This window comes from Notothenia rossii (assembly GCF_949606895.1).
Source record: "Notothenia rossii genome assembly, chromosome: 10".
In the NCBI taxonomy this organism is placed as follows: Eukaryota; Metazoa; Chordata; class Actinopteri; order Perciformes; family Nototheniidae; genus Notothenia; species Notothenia rossii.
This window is the reverse complement of record NC_136908.1, coordinates 52,284,449-52,290,525: the sequence shown is the minus strand read 5'-3', so window position 1 is coordinate 52,290,525 and position 6,077 is coordinate 52,284,449.

Genomic DNA, 6,077 nt, shown 5'->3' with positions numbered 1-6,077 from the left:
AAACCTCCTTAATGAATCCTAACCAGAGGATCTGAAATTGTGGTAAAGACTCCTATGATCTAATGTTTTGCTAATTTTTGTAGTGTCCTCCTGGTGGTGCTTACGTGTTTCCCGTGGGCTTTCATTCTGTCGGTCCTGTCTAATTTTAGCAGCAGGGACTATTTCAGCGGTAGCAACCATGATCCGTGAATCAACTGCCATTCAAATGCAGGTAAAGTACCTAGTAAAGATTCCTCTGTTCCCTAAAAAATACCTGTGGTCAATAGGAACTGTATTGATCTTATCATTTTTACACATTCAACCTCAGTGAGTGGAGTGGCAACATTTTTATTTGATTATTAATTGTATTTTCACTCAAAGACTCAAAGATAGAGATGGATGAATGAGACAGAAGAATGTCTTTGATAAGAACACTCATGGCCCTGTGGGTAAATGAGCTTATTAGGCAAGCAGGAACACACACACACACACACACACACACACTGATCTGGGGTTGACTGATTACAGGGTTACGTTAGCCCCCTGGGGCTGGTCCATTCAGAGTGGGTGAACACACACACACACACACACACACACACACACACACACACACACACACACACGTTAGTGGTATTTACATGCATTTGCATTGCTAAGACTGACTGAGGAGTTTGTTTAGTCCTGCTGGGGGCCATGGGTCCTCCAGAGCCGACTGGCCCGACCTGCTCGGCCTGGCCCGGGGTGTCGCTGTGTCTGTGGACGTTACAGGTCGGTCAACTGCCTCATTGACTTTAAAAGAGCAGAGTCTTTGAACCAATCACACCTGGTGATCAGTACAGTCCCACCTTCTATTGAGTCAACTCTTTATTTTTTCTTTCTAAATGCTGGATGTATCTCCGCCCTTCCTCTGATCTCAACCTCTTGTTAACTTTGATTATGAAGACCCACATTTCTGTCCATGTTTTGGATATCAAGGACTGATTTTAACTATTGCACTACACAAACTCTAAATCTTGCCACGTATATTTGTCTAATATCTAGTCAGAATATGTCTTAACACCTGATATAAGACATCATAACTTCAGAAGTAACACTGCAGTGAGATATCAGGTCTTGTTTTTAGACAATGCATCATCTTGTTCAGTCAAATAATCTTATTTTGAGATGTATCTCAGATGAAACACATCTTTTTTTTTACATATTTATTAGAAAATCACCAACTAATATCAGAAAACAGAAACATTTTTGAGCATTTGCGGCTTATTCTGTAACACAACATTTCATAGTTCTGGTCAAATATAGTTCTCCCAGCTAATTACAAGATCTGACTTATCTAAATATCCCTTCTTATTTCAAGAAATCTTACCAAGCAAATTCTCACTTGTTCTATTGGCAGATTTGTGTACTTATTTCAAGTGAAAACGGCTTGTTTTCATTGTTGTTTAACTTGTTTTTGGAACAGCATTTGTTTCCAGTGTGGAGATTGGTTGTATCTTATACTCTAAGCATATGGCATTGATTCAGAAGCCACAGAATTGAAATTAATATTATAAATTAGATTAATTTTAAATGTGTAATCAATATCAGGAATATCAGTCACACCAGAAATTGTCATAAAAGTCAATCAGAAAGGATACATTCCAAAAATAGATAAGTAAGGTTCATCTAAACCAACTAGAGAAATTAAATACATTGGAAAAATGTAGACACAAATATTTGTAATAGTAGTAATGGGGGAAGGGGATTATCATAGGTACTTACCTCATTGATTAATGTTTTTCTTTACTTGAATTGTCAGGATATATTTTATTTCTGTCATTTTATTTTGAGAAGCTTTCAGAAATAATTGCAGTTAGATCAGCTTATTTTGACCTCCAGACTGAGCTCAACAACACATTTTATTAAATCATATTTTATTCCCTTCCATTGAGCCCAGTTTTCCTTTCTCAGTCAGGATTGTGTATTTCTCAATACAAAATCCTGATGCAACAGGTCAATCTGCCAAACACTAGAGCTGAAATAAAAAATAAAACTACAGGGGCTAAATGAACTGTGTGTGTGTGTGTGTGTGTGTGTGTGTGTGTGTGTGTGTGTGTGTGTGTGTGTGTGTGTGTGTGTGTGTGTGTGTGTGTGTGTGTGTGTGTGTGTGTGTGTGTGTGTGTGTGTGTGTGTGTGTGTGTGTGTGTGTGTGTGTGTGTGTGTGTGTGTGTGTGTGTGTGTGTGTGTGTGTGTGTGTGTGTGTGTGTGTGTGTGTTACAGCTCCAATGGCTGTGTATGGGCTGGTGTTGGCGTCAGGGCCCCCTGCTCAGCCAGAGACACACAAGACAAATAGCCAATTTGGTTTTATTGTGCTGCTGGAGGTCCACTCGACCCCAGAGACAGATGACAGAGCGGAACACAGGAACAGGAGGAGGTAAATGACACTCAATACAGTCAACACAAACACTGCCAAGAAACCCCAGGGCCGGTATTAATGGAAATCATAACTGATACTTGTCATGTTTTCTGATGTAATGTATTTTTGTCATGGTGTAAAAGTGTCTTAAAACTGAAACATCTGAAAGAAATATCCAATTGTACCACAGTGTAAATGTACATTGAATTACAGTTAATGTATGAGTTACTTGCACTTAACCCTTCACCTAATAAAACATTTAACATTCACATAAATCTTACTATCCAACTGTATTATGATACATTTTAGCTTAAAACCTCTTCCACCACGTGATCCCTGAAGGTAAAAACCTATTCATTTTGATGATATCTTGAATTAAAATAACTTTATTGCATTCTCGCATTTGAATCTCACATTTAGACTCATGAAACACATTTGCAAAGTTTTTTGATCACTATGCCAAAGAAAAAGATTGATTCCTGCAAACGGTCCACCCTAAATTCATGGAACTTTATGCCAAATCATGACTTCAAAAATAAAATATAGCATATAACTTCACATTTTTACCTGACAAGGGCAGTATTCTCTACATGTAAGATTTGTATCCCCGAAGTTACCACAGACCATACCAATCGGGCAACATTTAGTTGACTTAAAAGTCCAATAAAAATGTTTTGGTATAAAATAATAGAAGTATAAGGTTGCACATATGGAGCTAGACAAAAATAAGTACTAAAGGTAAAATTGTACAGAAAAAGGAAGAATACAAATCTAAATAAACGCAATTTAAGTTCTAAATCTGCTTCCCCACATATCAACACACACTATATCAGTCTAATTCTGTTAAACACACACTCTTACAAGGCAATAAACGCTTCAACAGGCACTCAAGAACACACACTCCAACACAAACACACACTTAGGGCCATAAACGGCAGTCGGCAGGCCTGCTGTGCTGTCTGTCGTGCCAGCAGTTAGCGTTAGCCATAAAGCTTCAATCAGAGTGACCTCTACAGTACAGATCAGGCTGAATGAGGAGCAGTAAAATCTTTCATCACCACTATACTCCGTTCTAAAGAGCCACGTGGATTGGCCCCATAAATGGCATGAGGGGTCCCTATCAGACGCATTGGAGTTGGGTGGGACAGATGGAGTAAAGAGACGGGATAGGTAGGGACGGGTGTACACAATTAAAGCAGGATTCAGGACCAACAGATGGAAAGGAGTAACCCCCCTCCTATCCCAATTCCATAGAGGGACGAGGCTGGCAAGCACAGGAACGCTAAGAGGTGTGTGTGTGTGTGTGTGTGTGTGTGTGTGTGTGTGTGTGTGTGTGTGTGTGTGTGTGTGTGTGTGTGTGTGTGTGTGTGTGTGTGTGTGTGTGTGTGTGTGTGTGTGTGTGTGTGTGTGTGTGTGTGTGTGTGTGTGTGTGTGTGTGTGTGTGTGTGTGTGTGTGTGTGTGTGTGTGTGTGTGTGTGTGTGTGTGTGTGGTCCTGGGTGTGTGATAAGCACATGTTCCCCTGGGTGAGTGCTTGAGTGATCTAACAGGGGCAATTAATTTGTTTTATATACAATTTAACTCCTCAGAGCTCCGACAAAGGAGGCAGTCCTCTGGGAGCTCTGAATGCTCTCTGATACAAACCAGGACCACAGGGGAGATGCACAATCAGCCTCCGACGAGAACGCCCGTTTATGCCCGAGCTTTCATGTGTACTGACGAGGGGTGAGGAGGGGGGGGGGGGGGAGGCGATCCACATGTAAACTAATTTCTCCCAATGAATATGTAATGGAAACTGATGAGGCTAATGACTCGTAGAGGTGACCTACTTATTTACGCCGAGGAAATGAGGATCTGTGGCTTTCATCTGTCACACATTAGAGGAATCTCAGATTATTTATGAACAAGTGATGCTTGTGATATCCCAAGAGAGGCTATCGTCTCTGTGACAGCGTCCTTTCAATCTAATTTAAACCTCGCTATCTCTTTGAGTTGTCTCTTGGTCCGCAGAGGACGTGGCAATGTGACCTTTCCGTCCGTCTTTCTCTCAAAACTTGGAAACATGCATGACAAAATCTTCATGTGCCTGCAAAGTTTTTGAATCCAATGCCAACATTTAGGGCCAGGAAGTAGCGTACACTATATATAGCAAGGCAGGAAGTAAGGTTGTGGAGGTTTCTAGGGTAAAGGGAGGTGTAGTGATTCTTTCTTTCATGTCTAAGTTTGGAAGTAGAAATCATATCATTGTTTGGGTAGACCCTCAAGTGGTGGAGCTAACAAGTCTTCCACAGTTCCACATCAAGTTTTATAATCTATTTGGGAGGGTCATGTTGGAGTCTCATGAATCTCAAGCTTCGGAACTCCCGATCAAGTCTAGTATTATAGTCATTGGATAATACTTTCATTGTATTTTGTTTGTGGTTCCACAAGCATTTTGGTTATGCTGCTCACTGCTAAGCCAACAGAGGTCGAAATGTAAAATAAAATAACATAGGCAAACAACCGTTTATCATTTATTTACCACAAGATGTTCGAATAACTAACGATTGGAAATGTTCAAGTTTCCTTCTCTAACAAAGTAAACTGGCTGTTGTGGAAGCTTTTTCTGAAATGTAATTCCAGGCAACAGTTTATTAAAGCCTTAAATCTGGCTGTCAAAAACCTGCCGTTTCCCTGGACACGCACAGAGAGTAGCTTATGCTCGCTGGCCTTCAATGCCTTATTGATGTTGATCCTATGTCAAGGTTACTTATGAGGGGTCAGAGTCCGAGCCCTCTGCAGCATGTGTGGGTAAACACTTACTATTGATAAGAGAATTCAGCTGTCAGCCCTCCTCCCCAAAAACGCTTAACTATCCCTCATCAAAACCCTTTTCACACCCCTTTCTCCTCCCTTTCTGGCCCTCATTTGGTCTCATTAACCCTCCATCCTCCGGTCCCTCCCTCCTGCAGCAGAGCAGGGATGCTATCTGACCATCAGCCCCGTATTGGTCTCCTGAGAGTGCCTTCGGCGCTGGGAACCAGGACCCCCAAACGGTTCTCTGGAGAACGAGGACAGAGTGGGAGAACAGGTTAGATGCTGAAAGAAACGACCCCTTTAAAACAGCTGGATTCATGGAGCATCCCAGATAGCAACAGGGCCCCTTTGTGTCCCAGCCTCCCCTAATTAAAAAGAAAACAACCTGGACCTGACGATAAGGATGCCATGAGTGTCATCATTTGCAGATATGAGATGAGAAAATGAATAGGAAGAAAAGGACAGAAGGGACGGACCGTGGGAATTATCTGATCAGCTCGACTAAACAGGATTTTAGTTAAATCGTCTCTGTGCTGTCCCAGGACGGGGTGATCGATCAGCAGGACAGCAGATCCATGAGGATGTTGAAGGTCGATTGTGATATATTTAATGTTTCGCAGTGAAATCTGATCTCCTTAAGTAGCAGTCACACAAACATAAATCCAGTCAAGGATGCCAGCATTCTATTATAACAGTTGATTGTACAGTTCATTTTGATAATAAGGAACTCTGTGTGGAGGTCCTGCTCAACCTGTCGCTATTTTGATAGAAAATCCAAAGAAAGAATCAAAAATGGGAAAGTTATCTGTTTTATAGATTATTTGCTTTCAATACATGTTTGTGAGTGCTAAAGAGGTCAGTATGTCTCAACGGCAGTACTTGACGGATTGTCAACTAGATCTTAAACCT